The following is a 26,842-nucleotide window of genomic DNA, read 5'->3' on the forward strand; positions in this document are numbered from 1 at the left end:
CTACCTAAACATTAAACATAACTGTTGCTATTAGACATTCCTAAAGGGAACCAGATTGGATAAGGAGACCAATCATGCCTTATTTATTTTCTGTAAAATGCTTATTTCAAACAATAAAAGTAGGGAAGACCTCTGCAAATTGAATGAACTCTGTATATATTTAAGGAATATTATCAATATATTGGAACTTTAACAACAATGGAACATAATAAATTTATATAAAAAAATTAATATCTCATTGATTTTCAAGATGTTCAATATTAAACTGAAAATTTGAGTACCTTTTCCTAATGAAAACAAAAATGCCTAATAATTTACCTTTATGATACCACTTGGAAAACCTAAGGGTGCATAACTATTCATATCTTTCCATGATTCAAAATTAAACATAAAACCCTCAATATGTCAAATTAATAAATTATATAGAAATGATAAACTTGCCCTTTTTCTTGAAATATAAGATTTGATTCACAAAGAAGCTTTATGTTATCCATATTACAAGTCATGATGAATTGACATTTCCTAAAGGACCATATCCAATACTGAGAAAATTAAATGCTAATTAGTTAAGAAAATAAAGTAGTTTTTTGAAATAAAAGGTATAGCTTAATGTTGAAAACACTGACCTTGAATCAGCCTGTGATATTCTCTAACAGAAACATAAAAGTCTCATTTATTAAGTGAAAATTATATTTCTAGATTACTTTGAGAAGGGAAGAATTTATTTTTATTTCCATTTTATCTTCTTATCTATTCTTTCATGCTATCTACTTTTCTCATTAACCTGCCAATTGTTTGATAACGTGCAAATTGGTGAAATTGCTTATTTAACCCCATTATAATTAAATTATTTTAAAATACATTTTAAAATTATCATTTTACATTTATTTTATTCTGTGTTAAATTTTTGAACTTTCGCATACCGTTAATTTTTTCCATTATTGCCTTCTACTTTATGTCCCTCACCACAAGCACAATTTCATTCTTGCATTGTGTATCTACTTTTCTATTCAGCAAGAAAATGCTATTTATTAGAAACATTGAAAGTTTGCTGAGTTAGAACAAAACTGAAATAGATTTAGAACTTATCAAACATATTATCAACTTTTGCCTTGTATATGAAAGCGAAGTTGTAAAAGATAATGTGGTCCATATTCCCCCTTGGTTTATGGGACAAACAGAATTGTATTTTTAGCAAATACTGTAAGGATGGCCAAATAACATATATGAAGTGTATAATAATAAAATATTAACTGCCTGTGAAAATTAATAATGAGGTAGCAGAGTGATTATATGAAGCTTTAGTCAACCTGATTATTAAAGTGTGTTATTTTCTTGCATTGCCCAACAATTGGCATTGCTTTACTTTAATATGTCATTTTATATGGGTAGCCCCAAGCAGAGCTCAAAATTATCATCTTTCTCTCTGTGCATTCCACTTTCTACTGTGTACGTGCAAAGCCTTTTGAGAATGAATTAATTCCAGCCATCAGTTTGTATGTACTATTTAAATTGGATATAAATACCTAATGTGATAAGTTGCTACTGCTTTCCTTTCAAACCTAGATTAGTTATAGAACTTTGCGTCTACTAAATTAGAATTTTGATATCTAAATAAAAAAACACCATTTTCCATAATTAGTTCAGTATGTAAGTATATAGTGTGCTTGTTTGTTTTTCCTCTCATTTAAATCACTTGAGAAACATTCACTTTGTATTTATTAGTTGGGTAGGCAACATCAAGAACCATATGTTAGCATGTATTAAGTTTTAAGAATCTTAATGATAAGTAAAAAATTAGAATAAAACTTTTAAAAGACTGCTTTAAAATTCTACTCCATCCCCCATTCCTACCAGATTTTTTTTAACAGTAGATTATTGGTAATGCCTAGAATGTAGTATCAGTTTTTCTTTTGATTCTTTCATTAGTTTATTTGGTTAAGAATCTTCTGTTAATCTCTAAATTCCACCTTGCATGTAGACACTTTTTGTGTCCACACTAAAAGTGTAGGGAATCAGGGTCCCCTTATTTGTAAAATTTAAATACGACGAAGCTATCCAAAGTCAGATGGTGTTATTAGCTGCAGAAATTCCCCCATGAGGAGAAAATATTTGGAGTAATTACTCATCATTTAGAAAATGTAGTCTTCTAAGAAAGATGGCCATCTCTTTCTGCTGAGTATGGGGAGAAGGAATTTTAGTAATCAGTGGATATTATAGACTCTCAAAATTTGTATGTTAAAATCTTAACCCCCAATGTGATGGTACTAAGAGGTGGGGCCTTTGGGGGACAATTAAGTCATGAGTGTGGAGCCCTCACTAATGAGATTAGTGTCTTTGTAACAGAGAAATGATCTTGCTCTCTCTTGTTCTTCACTTTCTCCTCCCCTTCCCCCACTTTCTCTCCTCTCTCTCTCTCTTCACTGTGCAAGGATATAATGAGAAGATAGCCATCTGCAAACCAGAAAGAGAGCCTTCACCAAGAACCCAACCATACTGGCTCCCTGATCTCAGATTTCCAGCCTCCAGAACTGTGAGAATAAGTGTTTCTTTGTTTAAGCCACTCAGTCTATGGTCATTTGTTATAGCAGCCTGAACTAGGACGATGGGTCTCAGTGGACTCTGCTAATATATACCCCAGTTGTCATATGGACTTTCTCACATACAATTTCAATTTTAAGAGGCCCCAAAATTCCAAAGTTACCTTGAATTCCAAGAAGTCGCAGTTGCTGAAAAAAGGGTTCTAGCTGTAACACAAATATCACCATTTTCTAGTTGTAAAAACTCGGACCTTGGAACAAGTCTTTAGTATGCATGACTGGAAATAGGCACAGGCCACATATGACAAGTGACTCTCACTTTTGAATATATCCATAGCAGTTATATCTATAGATGTCTAAGAAAGTGAAAAGTATACTCCCAATTCTTAGATGTTAAGGCAAGTGATTTACATCTATTATTCTTGATTAGAAACCCAGCAGTAAATTCCCTTGTGAGTTTTTTCAGTAAATCTTCCTTCTACTCAAGCCCAAAAAACATGGTAAATTCTTCCTATAGGTTCAATGTAGCTAATTCAGATCTCAGCGGGAGAAACCATAGTGTACAGGTATTACAAAAGAGAAAATAAACATACTTAAATTAACATTTCCAAAAATCATATAAATCTGGTTAGTATAAATATGTTGGTCACTTATTCTATTTTGATTTATTTCTGTGTAAATGATCTCTGAATAAACAAAGAAAATACAAATCTGCAACTGAAAGAACAAATCTACAACTGATTTAGCAGACTGAAAGACTGAATTGCACTTATAAGATTTCAAAAAAAATCTCCTTTTCTACATCTTTATAAATTAAAGTATTCAAACTCAAAATGGATTAAAGACCTAAATATAAGACTGGAAGCCATGAAACTCCTAGAGGATAACATAGGCAGGATGCTCTTAGACATAAATCCTAGCAATATTTTTTTTTCTTTGTCTCCTAAAGCAAAGGAAATAAAAGCAAAAATAAACAAACGGGGCCTAATTAAAATTAAAAGTTTTTGCATAACAAAGAAAATCACTGACAAAAGAAGAAGACAACCTACTGAATAGGAGAAAATATTTGCAAATGATATGACCCATTAGGGGTTAATATCCAACATATATAAACAGCTTATACAAATCAACATCAAAAAAAACCCAAACAACACAATTAAAAAGTGGGCAGAAGACCTATAGACATTTTTCCAAAGGTGAAATGTGGATGGCCAACAAGCATGTGGAAAGATGTTCAACACTGTTAATCACCAGGGAAATGCAAATTAAATCCACAATGAGGTATCACCCCACACCTCTCAGGATGGCTATCATCAAAAAGAACACAAATAACAAATGTTGTATAGGATTTGGAGAAAAGGGAACTCTTGTGCACTATTGGTGGGAATGTAAATTGGTGCAGTCACAGTGGAAAACAGTATGGAGGTTTCTCAAAAAACTACAAAGATGACCCAACAATTCCAATCCTGGGTATATATCTGAAAAAAGCAAAAACACTAATTCAAAAAGATACATGTACCCCAATTTTCATAACAATGTTGTTTACAATTGCCAAGATATGGAAGCAACCTAAGTATCTATCAGCAGATGAATGGATAAAGAAGATGTGGTATATATATACAATGGAATACTACTGAACCATAAAAAAGAATAAAATTTTGCCATTTTCAACAACATGGATAGAGTTGGAGGGTATTATCTAAGTGAAAAGTCAGACAGAGAAAGACAAATATGATATCACTTATATGTGGAATCTAAAAAACACAACAAACTAGTGAATAAAACGAAAAAGAAGCAGACTCACAGATATACAAAAAAAAAAAAAACTAGTGGTTACCAGTGGGGAGAGGGAAGGGGGGAGAGGTAATATAGGAATAGAGGATTAAGAGGTATAAACTATTAGGTATAAAATAAGCTATAAGGATATATTGTACAACACAGGGAATAAAGCCAGTATTTCATAATAACTACAAATGGAGTATAAACTTTAAAAATTCTGAATCACTATATTGTACACCTGTAACATATAATATTGTACATCAACTATACTTCAATTTAAAAAAGTATTCACTTGACATAAGAGTTCCTTTTGCCCTTTTTGTATTGCCTAATTAAATATATCACTGAAGCACACATCATTTCCCTCGTAAACACTCATTCTACCTCAAGAGCACATGTTCCATTGAGACAGTTTTACTAGACAGTTGGCCAGCCTCAATCTCTCTTGCAATCTTGCCTGCACAAAACCTTACACATAGTGCATGTCAATCAGTGACTCACCAGTAAGAAATAAGAAATAGGAATTTTAATAGAATCTGTTCATCATAAGCCTACTTATCTATGCAAAAAGACAGAGACATAAGTAATAATAAAACAGAGGAAAAGATAAAACTAAGATGTTTTTAACAATTCCATCTGTTTATCTTTCTTAAATATATTTAGAGCTTTTCAGAATATTCTTCTCAAAAATTAAAATAAAATACATATATATATATATGGGATGCCATGCTTGTCCTAGGTTGTTTATAAATAATGGAAAGCTCAAACGTCAAATCTAAGAACACTAAGGGTGTCTTGTACTTAAAAAACATTCAATTAAAAATATTTTAATACAAACTATTCAATGTAAAAGGCAAATGTAAAATACTTTTACATAGCAGATGACATACATAAAATGCATAGTAAAAAATAAACCCAAACTAGTACTATTTAGGAGTAACAAGGTGAGGAAAGATATTTTCCCTTTTTCTTAGGGACATGGATTTTCTTAGTTATAGAATGACAAGAGATAGTTCCTTCAATGCCACCTGTTAGCTGTGTGGGCTTTTAGAATTTATTGAGGCAACTAATAGATAGGATTGTGCTAGGCATTATGCTATGTGTTCTACACAAATACTGGATTTGATCCTATTAGCTATGCACAACTATTTTACAAATATATATGTGGGTATATACACATATATTTTATATTTTATATATATATACTATATATATATATATATATACACACACACACACACATATGTATATTATTTTTCTTTTCTTTCAAGTTAACTGAGGCTGAGAGTAGTTAGGTATTTTTGCCCAGGTCACATAGCTATAAAAAGTCTGAACTGAGATTAGGACCCAGGCCTCTCTTACTTCTAGATCCAAGTTCCTAAACTCTAAGCAGTATTGTCTCTCATGTGGGCCTTGACATCTAAGATTTTGGTTTTTTAATTGAAAAGTTAGAGGAGGAGTTTCTAACAGGAAGAAGTTCTTGGTTGTGGAGAATTAAAGAAGAATTTGGGGGGAAAAGTAGAGTCTAGAATTATATATATATAATAGCTCCAGACATTGAAAATATCCTTTGAAAAGAAAAAATTAGGCAAAGCTCTTGGTGAGTCTTTTAGAAAGGAACAAGATTGAAACCATTGTTATGCATAAAGTAGGAAAACATCCACATTCAGAGTATTTTAGGTCTGGTAGAATGTCATAAAGGAGATAAAATTACACATGGCAAGTATGAGGTAATAGTGAATTTACATCTTATGATAGGTTGTAGGATTTAAAAACTAATAATTAGGAGATCAGGAAAAAATATTTTCTAGGTACGGGGGAATATGAACAACTTTTAACATATTTTTCTGGGGAAATGGAATGAAAAGCTTACAAAAGAGTCTGCTTAAACAAGATCCTTTTTCACAACAACTTATATCCGTGGTAGAAAATAAAACAACAGAGTTGATGAAAGAAAATAGGAAACATTGCATTTCCCTATAAGGGAAGTTTATTTCCCAGGATAGTCTATCAGTTAGCAGCTATGTTCATAATGAGTACAATACAGAGTATTTTCATATTCTGTTGAACTCTGCATAGCTTACCCCAGACACAAAACAAATGAACAAGAGCAGAACTCCAGGATTTTACTTAATTCAATATTGCATAAATATTAAATGCAGGCAGGGAATTGTAAATGGCAAATGGAGATTCTGCTGAATCTACATTGTGATGAAAATATCATAGGGAAATTGTGGTCCCAATTTGCTACTTAGGAAGAAAATTTATGTGAATAACAATACCAAGCCGCTTCGAAAACCTCCATACCATATTATGCTGTTAAAGAGGTTTTGTTGTTCAATTCCTTTACTTTTCCTAAGATGGTTCATGTAGAGGTAGCTCCTGACATAAGCTTTATTTGATCCCAAAATGAAAATGACACATCCACTCAGTAGACTGGTATTTTAAAGCCATATTCTGTTCTGTGACTAGCACAATGCCAGGACCCAATAAATGTTAAAATAGTTAATTAACTGACGATAATAATCAACATTCTGGTTTTAAGAGGCTCCCTCAAACACAGGCTCTGTCTAAAGTGAGTTCTGAGTGTCTCATTTATTTCCAAATTCAAAACCGCTTTTACTCAAATCGCTGAACACTGGGTTTGAAGTACCCTCCAGAATTGATTCCTTTGTTCAGAAGAAATCATCCATACCTCACTGTCTCTCTGATTGTTAAATGTTAATGTTCCTTCTCACTCAGCCTGCCATTTTGCTCTGTAAAATAATTTAAATTCAGGTCAAAAGTGTTGCTCTAAAACCTGTATAATCTTGGATATATGTGTGAACTTTAAAATACATCATATATCTTCTTTGCAAAAGATCATTAATGACAAATGTCTACAAAATGAGCATATTCTGATTACTTGTCCTTAGTTCTCTTTAGAGACGTTTGAACTGCAGAATACAATGTGTTGCAGAATACCATAGAGGCAGTCTAGCATGAAGTAGAACGCTACCTTCCCTTCCCTGGCCAAAGTGCCTGCAGTACCTCCCACTACACTTGTAAATTTCTCTTTCTTGCTTGCCATGAACTCTTTTTCTCTTAAGCTCATTTCTGAATAGATTTTTTAGATCTTTTTTTTTGGTAGAGTGAATAATATACCATCCTCTTCAGCATTAAGAAAATTAAGCTCATATATTAACACGAATGGATCTCTAATAATTATAGATAGAAGAAAGAAATTACCATTCCTCACTGGAGCAATGTTTCTCAAAATGTGTTCTATACATTATTGGGAAACTGGTTCAACATATAGAGTCTGCATCTCTGGGAGAGGAACAAGAAAATATGCAATTTTTCAAGTTTTCTGGGTTATTCTTTCTGCAACAGTTGAATAAAACCAATACATTTTACCAGAATCCACCTGTGTTCTCTGTCTTCTCCTTATATACTTGGAAACAACTGAAATCAATTTGCTAAAATATAATCATGATCTTCCAGTAGAATTCACTGCACTAACATTAATGTCAGAATAAGGGAACCCATTAATTTCTAATGGGAAAATTATTTTATAGGACGCGTAGAAATGTGGCTGTTTATATAAGCCAGGCAACCCTTTCAATGAAAAAGTCTAAAAGAAATACAATCACTTTAGACGGCATGACAAATCGAATTTCTGCTCTAGACAAAATGTCTTTCCTAATGATGATCTTATTTTTGGCCCTGTTATTGTTTTCTTAAATAAATGATACAAATTTTCTTTGTGTCTTCTACTCTGCAGGTTCCCCTTTCTTTGAAGGGTTGCACTCTTTGAAATCTGACCAGTTTTGGCAAGTCACTCATGCAAGAGATGAAAATCGAAGTAGTTTTGCATGAGTTTAAAGCACAAAGCTGGCCTTCAAAAAATCAATCACTCTTTAGAGTGTAACACGATGTGTAAAACATACAAGTTGTTACTGCTTTAGCTCTGTTCTTTAGGAGGAGAGAATAGAAATTTAAATAAATTATCTTCATTTGTCTCCATCTAGACCGTATGCTATAATGTTTTGAAATTTAAGATCCTCAAAATAATTCAATAGTGGACCACTAATATAAATTTGGAAGAGTTATGGAAAATACAAAGCAAAATAAAGATAACTCAAAAGAAGCTAAAAAGACTCAAAGCATCTTATATTACTGTGTTATTGTATTTTTAATTACAGTTGAACTAGTCAAATCACATTTAAAGGTTATATGCATATTTCCATGTTTTGATTCTCACCCAAAGGAGAAATACAGTTTCTCAACCAGATTAAATTTCAAAATACCAGGTGTTCTAGTCAGTTTGTGCACTAATATCATTCATGAAGGCTCCACCCTCATGACCCAATAATCACCTCCTAAAGGCCCTGTCTCCTAATATCATCACATCAAGGGTTAGGATTTCAACATACAAATTTTGGAGGATACAAACATTTAGTCCTAGGTGATTCATAGATCGTAATTTCTTATATTTATATTTAAAAATCTGTTCTGTTTTAAAAATCTTACAATGCTGGAATACTGTTCAAAGAGAAAGGAAGGCTCTAGTAATTACTTCATAAATCTGAGCATCCAAGAAAATTGTCCAGTATCTCAGGACAAATTTCCGAAGGGATGGCACTCCAGCAATATGATCAATACTATAAAATCCAATGCCTAACCTGCTTATGATATTTTTCTCTGGCCTTCCTTGATGTATAGCATAAAAGGAATTTGTGAAGATTAGTTCCGACTTCTCAAAAACACTCTTTGAATCAGAGAAGACAGCAAATTTCTACTGAATCCTCAGAGAACTAAACCTGAAAGAATTCTATGCTGTCAACCATGCTTAGAAGGCTGACCTTGGGCAGATATGCAGTTAAATCAGTGCTCTGCAAAATTACTGAGTTCCTGGTACCGTGATAATGCCAGTATTCTACACAGAGAAGTGTCTGGAAAATCAATAAGGAAATCCAAAGTTTGCATCAATGGCACAGAAATAAGTGTTTTACCAGTATTCTATTGTTCCAGCAGGAAGTTATCCATGGTGCCTTTTTTGATTAAGAGATAAGAGTCAGGACAAATGAACATTTTAGAAGTCTCACAGTTATCAGCCTGTAGATAAATATCACTATAATTGAAACTGTATTTGCATGTAATTTCCTTTACACATCTGAATCTAGGCCTTCTTCCACAGTGCTCCCAATGATATCCAATCAGACATATGGGGATGTATTAAGTATTGTTACTCTGGGAATGAAAGACAATATGAAAATATGAGTTACCTGTGTTGGGCAACATGTGTGAGAAGGAGTCTGAATTATTGTCATTTTCTCAGCTAATTTTCCAGTACCCAATGGAAGAAGTGAGGCTCTAATTACAGAAGAATAATCTGTAACAGTAAACCATTCAAATTCAAAGTAAAAGTCTCTCAGTTATAAGAATTCTTGGATTTATTACCTAAATGGAAATACAGCCCAGTTTAGGAAGCTAATGTTTCTAACCTAACTGCTTTCAGTAAGAAAAGTGAATATTGTTGTATTAAAACAGGAAAGTTGGGGAGTCACTACACCTGCTTTGATACACATTCTCCTGTATATCAGAAGTTATGATGGTTATACAACATTTTGCAACAGTAATTTATTACAGATGAACTTACTGGACAGGCCAACAAATTTTCAAGGTTATAAAGACCTTGAAGTTCTTGGGTTTTTTTCTTTTTAGTTATGAGTATTTTTCAAATTTAGACTAGTATTGTATTTTCTCTGTAAAACATTAAGCCACAAATAGGAATGCCACCAAGAAATACAAAAAATTCCCTTTGTCAAAAATTCCAGTCCTATTTTTCCCCCCAGAGTAAGTTATTGTTGCTTGTTTGATGTTTAATCCTCTGGTGCCTTCTATATACATTGATTAACACGCATGAGTGAAAGTTCAAGTACAAATACACACTAACTTACATTTTCAAACAGATTCACGTGTTGTCACTAAGATAGGTATGTGTTTTACACAAATGAGATTCTGTTTTAGAGCTATTGTTCTCTTCTTTCTTTGATCAATTGACACTGCATCTTGGAGTTTGTTCTTGTCAGTTAAGGAGAGTCTATCTTATTCTTCTATATTGCTGCAATGCATTCTTTAGTATAGATTTTCAATATTTCATTTAAACACCCATATTGGTCAGCCTACAGGTTGTTCCTATTTTTATAATAGTAAAACAACTCTGATGTAGATATCCTGCATACATATACTTATGTAAGCGTAAGAATATTTCTTCAAGGTGAATTCATAGAAGAAAATGGCCTAGTCAAAGAGGGCATGTTCATTTTCAATCTGAAAGACAACCAAATTTACATCTCAAAAAGCTCTGCCGGTTTATACTCTAGAAATAGTATAAGAGAGTGTTAACCAGCATAATACTTAAGAAGTTTTTTTTGCGTTTTTGTGAAACTGATGACTGAATAAGAACAATATAGCTCTTTATATATTTACAGCCATTATAAATCTACTTGAAAATTTGGGGGGTATTTATAACTTTCATTATTTTCTTATTAAACTAAAATCTTGACTTTTTCTAATTGGTTACTATGGTCTTTATAAACATTCAAAGTAATTATGCACACTCATTTAATTATATTTATATACACATATTTATCTTTGTATATTATATATAAAATAACCTAAATATATTTTATATAGGTATTATATATATATATATATATATATATACATATTCCTACATATCTAATAACAATTTCAGTTTTTCACTTGCAATTAAATATTTCTTATCACAGAGTTTTATTTCTTTTTAGTATTTTAATCAAATCTGTCAGTCTTTTAAAAAAAGCTTTTGGGTTTTACGTCTGTCTTAGAAATACCTCAATTCAAATATTATAGACCAATTTGCTTATGTTTTCTTCTGAAACTTGTTTTACATTCACCTATTTAATCAATTTGTAATGTATTTTGGGGCATGATGTGAAAAAAAAAAGGTAAGGTATATGGGATTATAAAGGGATAAATGTCTGATAGACTATAAAGAGATAAATGTCTGATAGACCTGGATAGGAAGATTTATTACTGTGAAAATGTCAATTTTTTCCAAAGTGATCTCTACATTTAATGCAACCCCATTCACAATGTCAACAGTATTATTGAAGGATCCTGACAAATTGCTGCTAAAATTGATATTGATAAAGGAGGGTCTAGTAGAGCCAGGATACATTTCAAGCTACATAATGTGGAATGAGGACAAGTCTTACCTTATGAAAAAAAAAAAAAATCTATGTAAAGTAAGACAATGTTGTTTAGAAGTAGACAGATTGTCAAAGAATGAAGTTGGGGGACACAGACCTCCATACACATGGAACTTTATTATAATTGAGGTGATATGATGGATCCCTAGGGAAAGGAGTGTTTATCCAACCAATAGAGTTAGGAAATTTTGTTATCTGTATGAAGAAAAAATGAAATAAAATGGACCATCTCCTTACATAATGCCAATAAACTCCAAAAGGATTCAGAACTTATATATCTAAAGTCAAATTTTAAATGCTTAGAAGAAAATATAGATTAATACCATTCTGACCTTGCTGTTGGAATGTATAACTGAAATAAGAGCATACAAGCACTAAACACAAGGAAAAATACTGTCTATATTAAACTAAAATCTTTTGTTCATTATTTAATACTTTAAGGAAGGACAAGTTGAAAAGAGATATTTGAAATACATAAACCAGCAAAGAATTAATGTAAAACTCAAATCAATAAGAAAAGACATACCACTCCAAGGCTGATAAACAAGAATATGATTACTGTAATATTCAAGGACACTTGAATGGTAACAACAATAAAAACAACAAGTGCAGATGACCAATATTCCCACTGGCAGGAGACTGGAAAAATAAATGAGGTATACATTTATAATTTAGTTATACGCAACAGTGAAAGTGAATGAACTATAGTTACATGTGGTATTGAATGATTTTAAAAAATGTATTGTTGACAAGATGAAAATACCAGATAGTACCCATTTTACAAAGTTCAGAGTTGGGCAAAACCAAGCAAAATTTTGTTTCCTCAAACATATATATGTATTTTTTTGAAAAACAAAAATAGTAGTTATGTTTGGCAGTGGTGAAAAAGCATACAGGGAAGTGTAAGTTACAGTTAATACTGCAGTTCTTAGCCTGGGCAGGGATTTTATGGTGTTCATTATATCATTTTAAGTTATTAAATAAAAAAGTAAAACCAAATAGAAGTAGCCCATGTATGATCAATGATAATAGTGTTCTATAAGCCAAATATTATGATTGATCTAATTCTGTTCTTTTGAAGTCCAAAAAATAATCTCTTTAGGTGGTTATTTTTCTAAAAGAAGAAAAAAAGCAATTGTCAAACAACATCTATAGACCATTCCGTCTAGCAGTAATTTTCATATAAATGCAGTATTCTGATTGTTGCATTATTGATGTGCCACTCACAACATTCTGACTCAGTGGTAATTCTGTGTCTAATATTTCCATGTTAAGTTTAACCTGAATATATTTTATCTTTGAGGGAAATCGTGGAGATATTATTCTATAATTTTATGTATTATATACATGAATACAAGCCAATTAAGGTATTAAATAGAAATGATAGTCAATAAATCATAATTTTTCTAGTTTAATCATAATTTAAGAGAAGTATTGATTGTAAACAGAAGGAAATTCTGGTTTATATTTGTATCTATATTTAATGCTTGAAACAAAAGATTCTGGGCATGATCTCAACAAATCCCTTTCTTCCTTTCTTAGTAATTGACCCTAAGAAACTACTGGTGCATGGATGTGTAAATAGTCTGTTATGATATCTCTAGAGTCTAACAATGAATGTAGATTTTAAAGAAGTTATTTTTCCCTTTTACTCTCAATTCAAGCATAATAATCTTTTTAAAAGATTAATCATATACTTGTAAAGAAATAAATGTAAACATCAAATATCCTAAGAAATTTAAGTAAATTCACACTAGTAATATTCAGCTACATGATGTTTGTTTTTTACACCTATCAAAAATATCATTAAACTATCAATGTTACAAGTATATAGTGCTCACTAGGCAACATTTCTCTCCCATAGGTTTAAAATTATCTTATTTATTTTTATTTTATTGAGATAATTGAAGATTCACATGTAGTTGTAAGAAATAATATAGAGATATCCTGCATACCCTTTACCCAGTTTCGTCCAATGATAGAAAATTGTAAAAATTATAGTACAGCATCACAACCAGGTTATTGACATTGATAAAATCCACAGATCTTGTTCAGATTTCCCCAGTTTCACTTGGAAAATTAATGGAATTAAGAATTAATTACAGGTAAATGGGGGAGGGGTGTCTATCTTCCAAGACTTGCCGAAGCAGAGGGAAGTATGCAACTGGTTTTTAAAGATTTCACCCAGAAAAGACCTGACATATTTCTGTTCATATATATTGAGAAAAGCAACAGAAAAGGTATGGGGAAGTTCTTAAGACAATGTTTTTGAATAGTAATAAGTATCATTCATAGGCAAACAGACTTTAGAAAATTATTCAGATTCCTTATTTGTCCAATTTTTTCACTCTATGTTTCTGAAATTATCCACATGATATTTGTTCCAGAAAGAAAGTGTAAATACTTGGTAGCATTTCCTCTCCTGTGGTGGGTGAGACTGTTAAAGTAAGTTATCAGTGAAATCCCCAATACATTCAGATCGTGACAGATGTATTTTGTTGGGTAAGCATATTATACCCTACCCAAAAGAAGTGCAAATAAAAAGTAATATTAGAACATCTGAACATTTTTCAGTTCAATAAATCAACACCTGCTACATCTCTTTGGCCTAAATTTACTCCTATCTTTGAAAGAGAGGGATTGGTTAAAAAAAAAAAAAAAGAAAATGAAATATCCACATACTTCTTTCTCTCTTTTAAAATATTTAATTCTTATTTACATTAATTTCCCAAAGTTATAAAATATTGGAACTAATAGTAAGACATATATAGTTCTATAACTTTTTCATTAGAATTCTAATAAATTTTTTCTGTAGCTAAGAGCAATTTAATAATTATAATAATTACCAATTCAGAAAAGTAGACATTAATTGGCTATCAAAAGTACCATGAAGGAGTCTAAAATATCACTGAAGTTATAGTAAAACTAAGGGCCAAGGAAGGTAAATAAGAATCTATGGCAATTGAGCATTAAAATTTGAGAGGGAAATTCTTCACTATATCCTCAGAAAGAATAAAACTCATCAAAAAAGAGGAATAATTTAAAGTATATACATACACACATATATTCAAATATACACACACACAACTATATAAATTAGTAAACTATTTCAGGTCATTCACTAAAGAAATCTCTAAAATATATTATAAAACTAGTTAAACTGAATTTACTGAGAAATCAAGAATTCTATACAATGAAGTCAGGAGATCTAATAATACAATTTTCAATAAGTATATATAATCTCAACAGTCAGTGAAATGGGAAAGAAATTTATTAAAACTATGGATTTTTGCCAAATCATGCTTAGTTAGAATAGAAAGAGAAGGAGAGGTCTAATGACATTTTATTTAAAAAGTCAGGATTAAAGAATAACTCTTGCAGACCATGATAGCTGTTTAATTTTCAACCATCAGGAAGTTTCAATTATTTGTAGACTCACAGGCTACATCTAAAAATGGGTTATAAATAATTCAACTGAGGGGAGAGAAAGAAACAGAAGGAATTGGGAGAAAAGAGGGTATGGAAATGAGGGTGGAGAGAGAGAGACAGAGAAAGAATTTAATTAGAATTCAACCAAGTCAATTATTTAGTAAAAAGAAATTATTTTCCCCCCAAACAGGTAAACTGGGTAACACCTATCCTGTCTTGCCATTTATCTTAGCTACATATTGACTACCTAAGTCTTGGAATTTGTTCATGCCTATACTTTTCATTTGCATTGAACTACCAACTGCTACCATAGCTTAGTACCTCTTAAGCAAATACAGGAATTGTTGAGATTTACTGAGAATGTAACTTTACCAGTAAAGTATGAGATAACAACGAGGCACTGTGCATTTTAAGGGGAGCACAATATAGTATTTCTTTTGACTAGGAGAGTTTGCAGCTAAATTCCAGAAACATGTAAAGCTATTCTTATAAACTATATGGCTCATTCAGCACTGCACATAAAACTGAACCACTAAAGTATGCTGATTGATCAATAAAGTTTGTGGCTCCATTTGTAAAATGTGCAGAAATTAAACCATTTCACTATTTGGTTCAGCGAGTTAAGTACATAATGGTTCAAACAGTACCTTATGCATTTGAAGTCAAGCAAATTGCACATTGCAATCTAGTCAACCACGAAAACAGGATATTTTGGTGATTAGCTAAGAATATTAAATTTGAAATAAAATTAGTAATTTGGACAGAAAATTACACAAAATGCTAATTAGTCAGTGAATTTCTTTTATCTGTGTTCCTCTTTGAAACACTTTTAATATCCAAGAATTTATTTAATAGATGGCTTTCCTTTGAAAAGCATCATTCTTGATATTAATAGATGTGTGAAAATGCATTTATTACATTTTAAAATTTTCTAATATACGTGACAGAAATGCATGAATTCAATACATGAGAATGTTTTATTAAATCAAGCTTTAAAAATCTAGTTATTTATAGGTGGCTCCAAGACAAGTAGTTATTTCCCATACCAAAGAAAGAAAGTATGGTGCATTATAGGCTATGTTTTTCCAAGAAGGTTCAACTCTTTCAGTTGATTTTACATGTGGTAATGGTTACAAAATAAATGTCTCTCTTAAGTGAGGGTTTTGGAAGATGCTATTTCCTAGGGACTATGGTTCAGAGAGTTCAGAGCTCCAATTACAGCAGCATCTGGAAGCCTTGATCCACAGCTCCATTTGGAAACATTTGTAATAAGGGCAAGGTATCTCATCTAGTAACAAGCTGTTTGACAGTGGAATGGTAACAGATTTAAGGTAAAGAGGACTCAGTTCAATTGGACGTTTATAATCCTCTGCAACTTGGTCAACACTAGGCATAGAAGAGAAGTAGAAAACAAAATCTCTTTTCTCAAGGAACCTACAACGTTTTGGAGAAACAATCTTATGTACAGAAAATAAAACAATATGAAATAATTGTAATGCCATAACATATGATAAAGATAACAGGTCCTGTGACTTTTCATAAATAGGGAGTACTTGTGAAATTTGCAGGACTTGAAATATTGGTAGGATTGTGCCAAAAGAGATGAACATGACATTTCTAAATCTTAACCTTGCTACATCAAGAACACTGTGAATAAAGTTTCAAAATCAGGTTGGTTTAGAAAGAGTTCACACACCTCATGTCATTGTAATTGACTAGAGTAATTCAGCTAGAGAGCTTGAAGCATTGCAATTCATCATGTCACCTGCAATATGCTGCAGAAAATTAGCAGTTAATTTTGGATATATAAAATATGCCCAGATTTTGGAGTAACTGCAGGATAGGATATCTTGGATTTAATCTGTTTGCAGTCAGAATTTGCTATAGGTTATTAGGAAGAATAGGGGTATGATAATTGCAGTATTTTAGGAAAATGAGATTTGGTTCTAAACAGGCTTTGAGGAAGATGGAGCTTAGGAGAGGAGATGAATGAGTTCATTAGCCAGACATGAGCTTAAGGAGAGCTAGAATCAGATGAGCATAAATAGAAATAAGATAGCTGAGTTTTAACTTACAAGGACTATTGACAGGACTTGATGATGGCAAATAAAGGCTGTAAGAGTGTAGAGAGTATAGAGAGTCTAATATGAGTCTCAGTTTGGGAATATTTAATTTTTGATATGTGTGCAGGGCAGAAAAGAAATGTTTTGAGAAATGCAGGATCAGGGTATAGGAAATGGAGGGTTATGAAACTTACTAGCGGTATCTGTAAAGAGTCAAGGCATATGGCCTTGTTAGTATATGTGAAAGCAAGGGGTAGATGTCTGAGAACTGAAACTCAGGGTGAGTTTTACACCTTTAGGGATGAGTGCAGGAGTGGAATGAATGTAATTAATAAAACTGAAAGACGTTAGGCATAGAGGAAAAGAAGAGCTAGGAGGATAAGATGTCATAAACACCAAGATAGATAATTTTCCCCCCAAAATCAGTAATTTTGAAATTTACCAAGAAATCAAGAGGAGAAGAATTGGAAAAATTAGGTCACAGGACTTGGAGAGAAAAATCATTGTTACTTTATAACTTCATTATCAGAATTTTTAAATCTTGTATTTTCCTACCCCTATAAATTATCCTCAGTATAAATAAATATATTTGTATCTGTGTGTGTGTGTGTGTGTGTGTGTGAGAGAGAGAGAGAGAGAGAGAGGGAGAGGAAATTTAGGAGGGACAAAAGGTAAGGAAAAGGAGATAGCAAATATATCATACCTTGGTCAGTAACATTTGTTATAAAAAGAATGTGAGAGTAGACCTAAATCAATAAGGACCAAAGACAATTTTGTTTAATTACTGGGAAACCTGTAAATGTTTTTAAATGATAGGAAAAGGGCCATTAATAAAATTATGTAACACATATTGATTGAATACCTATTGTGTGTCCTAAATAATTACAGTTGATGAGGAGCGTAGTGGTGAGCAAGACAGCCATGGGTACTGCCCTAACGAAGCTTACATTCTAGTAGAGATAATCAGTACATAATTGGGCAAATATATATAATTTCATGTAGAAATAAGAATATGAAGAAAATATATTATTGGATGAGAATGGTATTTTTGATTATATAGTCATAAAGAGTCTCTTGGAGGAAATAATATACCTATAATTTCTTTCAGCAAGTTTGGTGTATAGTGAATGAGGGCAAATATGTTATGAAATGAGGTCAAAGTGGGTAGGTAAAATCCACACTATATGGGATCATTTGGGACTTTGTAAGCAGTCTAGTCTAAATGTTACAGCAGCCATTGTTTGGTTTTACAGATGGAAATAATACAATCTCGTTTTTAATTTGGTTTTTAAAAGCTCACCCTTGCTATTTTACAGACAACTGTTTATGGAGTAGGAATGGAAATAGAGTAAGCTATTAGAATACACTATGTGAGAGATGCTGGTGGCTTGAAATCAAGACTGTTGTATACAACCTGCATGATGGTATGCAATGGCTCTGGTTAAACTTCTATAGTTTAGAAGAGAAAAAATGAACAATGGCCAGATTCAGCATATGTTCAGGAAGGAGACCCCATATGGGACTGGTAGATAAATGCGATATGGGAACTGAAATAAACAGAAGAATCAAAGATGATTCCTAAGACCTTGGTTTGTGATAGAAATGAGTGAATGATGTAGCTATTAGCTTAGGTTGGAAAGGCTTTGTTTGGTGAGGCATGATTTGAGCAGGAAAGGGAAAGCTAGAATAACAGTACAAGTTAAGTTTGATGTAGCTACTGAATAATCAAGAAGAGATATCAACTAAGAAATTCAACATGTGAATCTGAACCTCATGAGACCCGTCAGTATTTGAAATGTGAACATGGAGGTGATAAACACATAGAGCTATTTAATGCATAGGACAAGTATATATATCATAGCAAGAAATTACAAATAGAAAAGAGAAAGTTCAAGGACTGCATTCTGGGACTCAGAAGGTGAAAAGAATGGAGACTGCAAAGGTATATCAGAAGCTAAGTAAAAAAAAGTATTTCAGGGAAAGGGACTGGTCAGCCATGCTTAAATATGGTCAGGCAGTGGCGTAAGATGATGACTGAGAAGCAATCGCTTGATTTGGCAATATCAGGGACTTATGCAACCTTAATATCATCAGGTTGTGGAAGGCTGGTTGGAGTGAATTAGGGCTACAAGGAGACTTGAAGACACTGAGACAGTAAATATACCCTTTTTTTTAAAGTTGCTAGGAAGAGGAAAAGAGATGCATAAGCATTAGAGAGGGGTATAATAAAATTTTAAGTGATGGTTAATAGTTTAGTTTGTTTCTAGGCCAATGCAAATAATCCAATAGACTGAAAAAAGGATGGTACTGGCAAGCTAAGAAATCTTGGCAGGAGAAAAGTATTCGAATGGGACACCATGGGATCCAATGCATAAATGGAATGGTGTCTGCCCTTAAAGGTAGGAGCAAGGAATGTTTCTCCAGTCTATCTGAAGAGAAGCCAGAGGCTACAATAGTGTAAATATTAGGGGAATTGTTTCAATGATGGTAAAATAAAGTAGTTCCAATCTGATTATTTCTGTTTTCTCACTGAGCATGAAAAGGCAATAGACAAGGAAACAAACAGGGAGGAGGAGAGGGGCTAGAAAATGTAGATAGAGATACTGGTAAGGAAAGAAGGGATTGCCTAGTGGATATAGAAATGATTTCCACATTATTTTGGAAAAGAAATAAAATTGAATAATGTTTCTTGACTAAAATAAAACAGAATTTTAACACATTAATTGGTCAGACACACAAAATTTTACTTTCCCTTTTTTAAAATCAACGTTTCTGTGGAGTTGAATGCATTAAGCCAATTTATACAGTCTCTTAAAAAATCAGTTTTACTTGTAGCTGACTTCATTAATATTCTTCATATCCATTTGGAAGGCAAACCTCTAGGTAATATTGCAGGACGTTAAAGTCATTTAAATACAAATGACATATGCCATATTTGAATTTAACAAGTTAACTCAGGTCCATGCTACCTGTAGGGCTTTTCAAACGTTACAGAAAGGACAGATAAGCAAAATCTTTTCAAGTATTGGGCTCCAAGTCTCACAATGTAATGTGAAATGTGGAAAGACAAACGCCTCTGCTTTGATCTGTGTAGGAATTTTAGGCTGAAATCCACATTTGTACCTCATCTGCAAACTGTACCTTGTCTAATGAACAGATTCATGGTAAAATCCTTTGGGCTTGTTAGTTTCTTTCCAACTTAATAGGAATGACTCTGGGGTAAGTTGATGGCCCACAAACACTATCATTAAAGATTAAACCTTTAGATGGTTAATAAACAAGAAAAAGAACAATGAAATGTATACCTGGTTATGCTATGCCTTTTATGCAACTAATCAAAATTCCTCAGGCTTTAATTAAGCAGCATGAGGCAGCTCAATTAATTCAACATATGCCCCAATATGGCTTTGCCAAATTTGTGGTTATGACACATGAAATGCAACTGTTACAAATCGATATGCCTTCTTTCAATCTTTCTAATAATCCTACTGTTTTAAAGCTAACCTTTCCTCATGATGATATCCTACAGAAGGGTGAAGTTGTAGACGTGAAGATAAATGGGCGTAAGAAGTCTGGGCACAGTCTACATGTGTAACCATCCTTGCACTGTTGTTTGTAGGATGTTAAAAGGCCTATCTGTCATGAAAACATTTGATGTCCCAGCTTGATAACTGCTGCTGATACTCCTAGAATCACTCTGTTACACCTATGCTTTGGTAAGGTTTTCCATTGCATTTGCAGAAAGCCACTATTAAAATGTCAGCATGTTCATCAGCAACACAACACTACTGTACAAATACACCTATTATACTTAGCTAAGCTTGGAAGAAACAAGACAGTGAGGATCAAGTCTTATCTTAAGAAATCATTATTCCTAGAAAGTTCCTGAAATGGCTATTCATAATTTCAGAAGTTTTAGCAAGTTTAGAAACATCTGTCCTTGAAAGAATAAATCTGAGATGGATTACAAATTTTTGTAAATTATAGTTTAAAATATAAATTCTAGGCTGTTATCCATAAAGTATGTGTCTTATCTTACTACTTGCTAGATTTCTGTCTTCTGCTTGGAGTCGTAATTAAAGGTCAATTTTTGTTGCATTAGCAACCAAAGAAAATTTCATCTACAGAAAGCCAAAAACAAATGCAGATTGCTTCTGTTTTCTGCATCACCTCCCCCAACAAAATCAATTTCATTGCTGGGATAGATACACAGATAGAGATAGAGATTTCAGCAAGGTTTAAGGTTTTTACTAAAATCCAAACTTTAAAATTAAACAATTCCTTAAGATTGCTAGTATAAAAAGAATAAATCTTCATGATTTGTTTAAGATACTAGAAAAGAATGTATTTCTACCCTGATAAACCTACATATGAATTGCCTTATGCTATTTCCTGGCTACATAGGTCACTCCTTATATATTTCATCCCATCCAGGCCTGATACATCAAACCAAACTGAATAAAGAAGAAAACATTCTTAAAAGCCTAATAACTTTCCACTGTAAATTCCATAAGCACATGACTATATCTTTTTTGTTATTATATTCCCAGTATGTAAGATACGAACTATCACTTACCATATTTGCTATATACGGAACAGTTCTTGAGTGAATATATGAATGAATGACTCATTTGTTTTGCATTTAATCCTCACAACAAAGTCTCAAGAATAGAATGGCAGCTTTCATAATTATATCACTCTACAAACCTACGTTCAGAAAAGTTTAAAGCCATGACCAAAGTTATACAATTAGTAATTGACAGATGCTCAATTCCAATTTCAAGTCTAGTATTTGCATCATGCTATAGCTGCCTGTGACTCCTAGGTTACTAGAATCCTAAATCCTTACATTAACTGAGAACTTACTCTGTCCCAAGAACTCCTCTAAGGACTTTCCATGTACTGATGTATTTACATATTATTAAAACCTATATGTTCACAGTATTCTGACACCATTTTACTAATGATCAGACGGAATCAGAGAAAACATATAAATTGAAGAAAAGTATGTAGCTTTTTCAGGATTCATGCCCAGACAACATGACATCATCTACTGTCCTTTTAAGCACTATATTATATATCTACATGTCTAGTTCATAAACCAATTCATTAAACAAGCAATCATTGAGTCAGACAGTGGGGGATCACACTATTTACTCTCAAAAAATCCAACAGAGGAGTTCTTTTTGGCAGGTGATGGACAATTTAATAAATAAATTAATAAAATATCAGATGTATGGACAATAAAGCATTTAAAGGGTATGTTTCTACTAATCTGGAAATTTACTTTCATTAGAATCAGGAGTTTAGCTTTGTACACTGTGCTAACACTAGCAAATAGATTTGTGCCTGGTTTGTTGTGTACACTCAAAGTTTTACTAATGAATTAATCTATTACTTCTCAATCTTCCAATCCAGTTTCAGAAGGTATTTGCCAGACTGCTGGCAAGTGGAAACAAGTATATTGGAAGCAAGACAGCAACACCTAGACTTTGGAATCAGAGACCTGGATTAAAATGAAGCCTCTCTCACTTCTCAGTCATGTGGACGCAGACAGGTCTCCTGTCTACGAACTGGGAAAACCAATACTTATTAGACAAGGTAAAATGAGAATCAGATGACATAATGCAAGTAACATTCTCAAACCAATGTGTGGCACCTACTACAGATGACACCAGATGAAACCCATAGTATGCATTTTGTGAATTTGGTTATTATATCTTTTTGTACCTAGTATAAGTGTTTAACTTAATGAACAATGCTGCAATTTTAGTTAATTACATTGTGTTAATTGACATGTTAACTGAATTAAGAGTTTAATTAGTTCTGGAATTTAAGAGTAATATATACTAGCCAAAATAAGAAGTCATCTTTTTTTCCCAGCCGTGTTTTTATAGGAATACATTTATCCTTTTAATCAACCCTCTTTTTTTAATACTACACAAAATTTATGTTAGGGAACTTCGTGGAGAGGTTTCTCACATAAGGTGGAAAGGGATGTTGTCTGGGGTTTTCTACAATAAAATAATCTCTATTAATATCCCTTAATATCTCTATTAATACCTATTTATACATAGAAATATTTTTCTTATTCCAGAAAGTCAAAAATGTTTGTTACAAAATGATTATGACTTCCTGCCTTCTTATTTAGGCAAATAAAATTAAAATAACATCTAAATTCAGGGAGTAGGATTGTGTTATTTAAGACAAGTTGGATGGTGAGTATAGGTTTTTTGTTTGTTTTTTTTTAAGCTCAGGAGAGAGAGTTTGAGACATTTTACCATGTGGATTGACAACTATAAATAGGTTGAATTGCAAGATGCAGTTGAAATACAGCCATCCAATTGTCATGTGCTATGCTTCCTTTTTAAATTTTTTTGAAGCAAACTTGAATTTTTATCCTTTTCATTTTGTTTGAAATTGATTATGGATAAACTGAATAACTATATGGCTAGCTTGTATACTGTAATGTATTTAAAACATTTTATTTTTATACTTATATTAATGTATCAATTAAGTATCATAAAAATAACAATAGAGAAGCAGAAGTGCTATTTGTATTTATTAATACCGATTTAATTACTTACATTCTCACAAATATCCTTTGAGTTGTGTACTGTTATAATTTTTAATGCACGTTATATTTTTGAGTAGTTTTAAGTGCACAGCAAAAGTGAGCAGAAAGTATAGAGATTTCCCCTTCCCCCACACACGCCTAGCCTCTCCCATTATCAGCAACCTCCCACCAGAGTGGTACATTTAATTGACCTACAATGACACATCACTAACATTCAGAGTCCATACTTTACATTATAGTTCACTCATGGTGTTGTACATTCTATGGGCTTGGAAAAACATATAATGACATATATCAACCATTATAGTATTATACAGAATATTTTTACGGCCCTAAAAATCTTCCATGCTCTCCCTATTCATCCCTTCCTCCTCTTCACCCCTGACAACCACTGATCTTTTTAAGGTCCCTAGAGTCCTGCCATTTCCAGAATGTCATATAGTTGATATCATATAGTATGTAGCCTTTTCAGCTTGGTTTCTATCACTTAGTAATATGCATTTAAGGTTCCTCTGCATCTTTTCATGGCTTGATAGCTCATTTCTTTTTAGTATTGAGTAATATTTCATTGTCTGAATGTACTATGGTTTATTAACCCATTCACCTACTGAAGGACATCTTGGTTGCTCCAATAGTTTTGGCAATTATTCATAAAGCTGCCATAAATATCTACATGCAGGTTTTGGGGTGGATATAGCTTTCAACAGCTTTGAGTAAATTTCACATGGTGAGAGTATGTTTAGTTTTGTAAGAAACCTCCAAAATGTCTTCCAAAGAGACTGTACCATTGTGCGTTCTCACTAGCAATGAATGAGAGTTCCTGTCTGCACATTCTCATCAGCATCTGGCGTTGTCAGTGTCCTTACTATTATCATTTTACTTATAAGTTTGAAGAGAGTGAATGATCTGCTGAAGTTCTAACAGATACCTTTAGAGCTTAATTCACACTCAGTAATGTCCGACTCTTTGCTCTCACCAATCCCGCACATAAACTTACATACATACATACACACACACACACACACGTGCATCACAAAATATAATTACTAAAAAATTAAAAAACATAGATTAATATTATAATATGGATCCATTCTCCTAGTCTCCAAAATGCCCAATAAACTGATATCTTAAATGAACTATTAGGATTTTATTTACTCTTAACACATATTTATAATCACATTATTATACTGTATTATATAGTGCTGGTGAGGGTTCTTGGATCAATAAACTCTCATATACTGGGGAGTATATAGCTTCTTCTCCTCTCATATACTAGGACATGGAAATATAGCTTCAATAAGGCCTTTCTTCTATTTTTCTTAAAAAATAATTTGTACTATATATGAAGATAAAAAATATAGCACAGACTTCCACTTTGTGACAATTTTGAAATATATACAAGAATATTTATTGCAGCATTAATATAGAAATTCCAAGCAAAAATATTTTCAATAAATAGTACAATAAACTATAGACATTTAGAGTTATTTAAAAAATAAGTTTACCTTCCAGTGGTTACTTGGAAAATCATAACATTGCTAATTTTAAAAATTCACTTTCACAGAAAATGCTCATATAACTATTCCATTTAAGTAAAAAATAATGGAGAGGAAAAGTGTTCAGATTATTACATATCAAGTTGTTAATAATTGTAACTTCTAAGGAAATGAGTCTGTATGAGGGACTGCTGATGAAGAGGATGTTCCCATTTTACTGTATGTTTTCTACATTTCTTGAACATTTTACAGTGAAAATATATGTGTGTATTACTTGTGCAAAATAAACATAGAACATAAATTTAAAAAATAAACACTAACAGAAGAGGATTTGTTCTAGCAACAAGATTTGCAATTTATAAGTCACTGAGACAGAATCTAATATGCATTTGGCTTAGAATTTGCAGATTCAAACCTAGTGCTCTCTGCAAATAGACTGACTTACTACTGTAGTAAAAAATTTTCATAATGACTGGTCATTAGGATCTCATTTTTTTTCTAATGTCGGAAGAAAAGTAGAGTCAATAGTAGAAAATAAACCAAAGAAAGTATTTTTAAAAATAATTTCCCCAATTAGATTTTCAGGTATCTTCATGAATTAAATCACTGCTTTTTGTCATGAAGGAAAGAAAAAGATTATCCTTTGATGGCTGAAAAAGGGTACATGCACTTAGAAGTCTGCTTTTCCTTCTAAGTGGAGGAATGTGTTGTTATAAAGAGGAAAGGATTATGAACAGGAACAAGAATAAAGAGAACAAACACTACAAAGGTGTTTTAGAATAATTTTGCCATTTTGCTGTCAGTTACTTTCACATTTAATTAAAAGGAAGACTAATGAACCACATAATTTGCATTTTATAGCTCCAGGCTCTTTCAAGCAAATATGGGGACAACTGGGAAGAAAGTGGGTCCTTTTGATTGTCAGAATCAGACAGGTTGATACAGTGCCCATCCTGTGTATTCATCCGCATAAGCGTTCTCCTGACTTCCCCACACTCTATGGAAATACGTCTCTGTACTTTGGCTCCTGGTCTCTAACTTGAATTGTGCAGAGTTTATGCAAAGCTCAGACCTTCTTGCCTCCATGCAGCTTTCCAAAACTAATTTTTTCTGAATCCTATGAAATATCTGTTCCACAAGAAAATACAACTTTTCACTTACTAATTTTGCAAATATGAACTATTTTATATTAAAAATTTCTAAGAGAAAACATCAATAAAAACCTATTATTTCCACCAGATCTGTTTTGACAGGAGTGATATGTGAAATTGATTCTACTTTGTATAACTCATGAAGTCTTGTATGCAGTACCATTAACAGAATTACACCTAGCCCCATTATGGGGTAATGGTATCCACTAACTGTTTGAGGAAATCTGACTATGTGCTTTGTCTATATCATTCCTTCTATAAGAGTAGCATGTAAGAATAGTAGAGAAATTAATAATTATCTTGAAGCTCATGCCAGTTAGAGGACTAATTAAATGATTTTTCTGAATCTCTCAATCTGTTAGTGAAGACAAGAACAAATGGTAAAAGCAAAGCCATTCAGGGATAATTTTCTATAAATGTGGTTAAGTTGAAATGAACATCTTAAAAATTCTTATGCTGGCTTTCATGTTAACTCATTCCACACCTCTTAGGTGGAATATTTTTATTTATGCCTTATTTTCAAATAAGAATTCAAACTAGGAATCAGAAGGCAGAATGAGGTTGGGGGG

Source organism: Balaenoptera physalus, assembly GCF_965194825.1.
Source record: "Balaenoptera physalus genome assembly, chromosome: 14".
In the NCBI taxonomy this organism is placed as follows: domain Eukaryota; kingdom Metazoa; phylum Chordata; class Mammalia; order Artiodactyla; family Balaenopteridae; genus Balaenoptera; species Balaenoptera physalus.